The sequence below is a fragment of the Octopus bimaculoides genome, chromosome 7 (genome assembly GCF_001194135.2).
Source record: "Octopus bimaculoides isolate UCB-OBI-ISO-001 chromosome 7, ASM119413v2, whole genome shotgun sequence".
NCBI lineage: Eukaryota > Metazoa > Mollusca > Cephalopoda > Octopoda > Octopodidae > Octopus > Octopus bimaculoides.
In genome coordinates, this window is record NC_068987.1 from 103,034,263 (window position 1) to 103,039,186 (window position 4,924).

Sequence of the window (4,924 nt, forward strand, 5' to 3'; positions counted from 1 at the left end):
GTGTATGTATATATATATATATATGTACGTATATGTATATCTATCTATCTATCTATATATATATATGTATGTATGTATGTATGTATGTGTTTACTTTTATGCGTGTATATTGCGTGTGTTTACGAGTGTCTAAATATATGAAAATGTATATATGTGTGTGTGTGCCTGTGTGTATGTGTGTGTATGTATGTATATGTATGTATATGCATATACACACACATTTACACACGCATTTTATGACGAGACAGGACTATTGTGTCTTCTCTCACTGGTGACAGATTATTGATAAACTCTTTATCGCTTCGCTTCAAGTCTATTGTATTTATTTAGCTGTAGCTAACTATAAAACTGTCAACTGATGATTAGGAAAGACAATGGAAAAGATAAGAGTTCTACTAACACCAACAAGAAAGGGGAGACTGTAACGATGGAAACAAAAATGGACGTCATAGGATGATTAGAGGTGGAAGCTAAAAGCCAAAATACGAGGTTGGCTTTAGTGGGAATATAGCCCCATTACCATTACATATCTCTTTTATGCTTTAGCTTTTACTTGTTTCAGTCATTGGACTGCGCCCAACCTATAGCACCTCCTTGTAGAATTTTAACCGAGCAAGTCAACCCAATAGTTTTTTTTTCTTCTTTTTTAAGCCCGGTTCTTGCGCCGAACAGCTAAAGGTGACAGAATGAAACCAACACCGGTTGTTAAGCTGTGATAACGGGAAAACCCAAACACAAAAACATACACACATGGATACACACATTTATATATACTAACACGCACGCGCACGCGCACGTACACACACACGTATATTAATGTTTGTTTTTTATGTTCAGTTAAAATTCAAACAATTTTACACTAATCTAAATGCTTACTCTATACTTTTGTAGAGTACAAATTTATCATTCTTATAAAAGAATGTTGTTGACAGTGACTTCAAAGTTCCGGGCAGCGAAGCCATCGTTGGAGACACAGTCAACAATATACTTCTATCAGAATGATAAACAAACAAGAGCACTCAAAGTGCTCAAACCCCCGCCAAGGCAACACCAACGTCCTCAGTTAACGTGAGATCTTAATACTTCATGTAAAGTAAAGTAGATATGACAAATAATCCAGAATCCTTGACTGGCATCGGATCGATCCCCAAATCTAATCAGTTCGTGCCAGTCACGAGGCCAAACATCCTTGAAAGTTTCATCCGAATCCATCCAGCGGTTCTTGAGATATCTTGTCCATGGATAAAAAAAAGAAAAAAAGGACTGCAAACAATACCTCCGCCTTTGTTAATGGCGGTGGTAATAAATAAATAAATAGATAACTATTACAACGGACTTCTTTCAGTTTCTGTCTACCAAATCCACTCACAAGCTTTAATCGGCTTGGGACGGTGGCAGAAGACTAAAATCAGAACCGCGTAGAAGTCTGTACTAAGAGCGTAGAAATTGGGATACAGCGGTGTTGGATCATTTTTAAAACAATTCTTTTTTTTTTTTGCTTCTTTGTTCTCGTTGCTTTTAATTATTGTTTCGTTTCTTTTGAGTGTGCACCATGCTGGAATAACGCTACATGGAAGAGTTTTAGTTGATTATATTGTTCCTAGTGTGCATTCCAGCCTGGAACTTCTTATATTGATTTCTCTATTTATTGAATCGCTAATGTACATTTGTGACCTGAAGGGTCATAATTCTAAAGCAATTGACAAAAGTAAACATAAACACATATATAGATATACACATATATACATATACACATATACACACATATGTACATATGATGTAATTATAAGTGTATATGTCTGTATGTAAACGTATACGTGTATATATATATATATATATATATATATTTATTTATGCGTGCATGTGTGTGAGTCTGTGCTTGTCCCTCTATCAACGCTTGTTAACCGACGTTGGTGTGTTTACATCCCCGTAACATTGCGGTTCGGCAAAAGACATCTATAGAATAAGTACATCTTAAGATTACAGCCAATGAAATCTAGTGTATAACCACGCGCCTATGACGTAACTTCGTTGCTACACACACGCACACACATACACAGTGCCTGCGATTTAAGAAATTGACATTGTCTCCATTAAGTGATCGAACCTGTTTTACATTGTCAACTTACAGGAAGCTTACACCCAACCATGTATAGCTCGCTATATTCATCGGACAGAATTAGCAAAGATAGAAGATAAAATAAATATTTAAAGATCATGCACTTAAGCGAGCACACATTATAGCAACGATAATTGAAACAGTAGTGATATAGATGGCGTCACAGATAATAGAAGATAAATTAGCAATAATACTAGACGGTGATCAAAAATACAATGATATGACAAAAGACATGATATATGGATCTCGAATGAAAATGAAATTATGTGTTAGAGTATGAGAGATCACACGATCCCACCTTTTATGTACCAATAGGATGGAATACAATGTAAAAAATATTCTATCACAAATCAACCGTTAGGAATGATGAATGTAAGAGTGGATGAGATGGTCACAAGTTCGATATAACCAGCAGCTAATTTAAGTTTCTAACAGTATTTGTTTGGTGTTATTTGGTGAATTGTCTATTATATTGGCTCGCCCCTGTGCTAACTGGTATTTAACGATCCCGAATGGTTAGAAGACAAATCAACCGCAATGGCATTTGATTTGAGGACGTAAAATGCTGCTAGAAATGCAGCTAAGCATTTCGTTAGGCGTGGCAAGGATTCTCCAAACTTTCCACGTCTGTAATTTAATATATTGAAAGGAAAAGTCGACCTCGATGGAATTTGAACTCAGAATGTTAAGTCGGCAGAAATAACACTAAACATTTTTTCTGGCGCAGCAACTATCCTGCCAGCTCCCCGAATTTCACCGCCTTAATAATGATAATAATAATGATTTCAAATTTTGGTGCAGGACCAGCAATTTGGGGGATGGGGAGCAGTTGAGTCATTCGAACCATCTACCTAACAAGTACTTTATTTTAACGACCCCAATAGGAATAAAAGCAAAGTCGACCTCGGCCCGAATTGAACTTGGAACGTAAATAACCGGGGAGAAATACATATGCGTGGGGGAGAGTGAGAGAGATTGCATGTGTAGGTGAGTGTATTTCTATGTATGTATTTAACTAAGGTACTTAGCATGTACGTGGATAAACGGTGGCGAAAATTACATGGCGTAATTTTAAATAAGCATACATTTAACTTTATTGTGTTCATAGACCTTGTAATTAAACAGCACCTCTTCTCTCATAAAACAAACCGGGCAGCAACTTACCTCGTTATTGCTGGTTTATCAACTGTGTCTACTTCGCTGATAGCGCAGAGAAAGACAGAGGCTTATAGCTTGTTAATAGGCGACGCTGTCAAAGTACTTAAGTTAATTAATTTGCACAGGTAAAGAATTCACTGTCATGTGAACGAGTAAAATTAGTATCTGTTTCTCAAAGATCTAATGAGGCCTGGATTACACAACCTCTAAAACAACCTGCAGGTAAGGAATGAGAATGTTTGTCAAAACTGCTTTTTAAATTACAAAAAATATATAAACGAAGCCAACAACTATAGCAACCATCAAAACCATCAACAATAACATAAGCAACGTAAGTGACAAGAGAGACACCAATGAAGGGGATCCTATCCGTTCTCACAATCTGCTAAAAAGACCAGCGTGCACCTGAATGTGGAGTGGAATGTACAGGAAATGCCCTAAAACGGCAGCGCCGTATAGGTTAGAACTGTGTAGGCTGTACGTTTAATCCGATCGTTGTAGTATTACACATCCTTGTTTGCTAGCAAAGAGAAAAAAAGAAGGAAAGAATAAAATTCCTTCCCGAGTCATACAGACGGATAGGGCCGGTTTCCAGGTTTCCGTAGCGCATTTATTTTCCCCTGAACAAGATGTTGCTCTGCCGCAGACTTTGCTGCCTGAGTGGACTGGAGTAACGTAAAATGAAGTTTTGAACACAAGGTATCATCCGCTCCAGGATTCGAAGACACGATCTTCCGATTTCAACACCCTAAGCCACTAAGCCACGCGCCACCGCTCCTAGTTTAATATTAGACATAAATGATAACGAACAATGTATATCAGCTGTACTCATGGCATTTCATTACACATGTCTGCTTATTTACAAGGTATAGTATAATGCTCAATCGTGTCATCGGTAATGATGAAAAACGGTACCTTAAATGTTCATATTAATTTTGGATGCCTTATTTTAATTCGTTTATTTTGGAGGGAAAATGGCCTGCGAAGAGTACGTTGCAATGTTTTTCTCCGGCACCCTCAATCCGAGCAGATTGAAGTTAGAATTTCGCTCGAGCAGTTACAAGTCAGTGACTTGTAGCAGGTTTTAAAAAAGGTGCAAGAAAAGGATTCCAGAAAGAGAGAGAGACAATCTTCGAGACAAGAAGGGTTAGTGTGGAGCCTAAATTTGGAAACTCAAGACAGGGAAAATTGATGACAATGGGAAGGAAACTGGGTGAGCATTTAAAATAAAATCTGTAGGAGACAAAAAAGAGGCAAAAAAGAAAGAGACACGCTAACATTATCTATACTATAAAGTGTAGTGTTCTTGATTGCTTGCTTGATTGATTGATTGATTGAGTGTAGGCAGATTCACTCGAGAACGGTGCAGTGGAATCGCATGAAATTCAGCACAGAGCGGCAGCATGGTCCGCTCATGTTCAGGAGATTTTTATTGCCCTCCAACTCCCATGGTTACTGAGATAATCGATTATTACTTTTTAAGATAAGAATATCCCATTCAAAGTGGAGAGGGGCGATTTTGTTGCATTTCCCATGCGCGAAATTTTACGAAAAACCAGCACAATAAAGATTATTTTTTTACAAGTAATGTGGTTGGGTTTGTTTTTCGAAAATTTTAATCAGAGGCACAGAAAAAAAATTATTTCA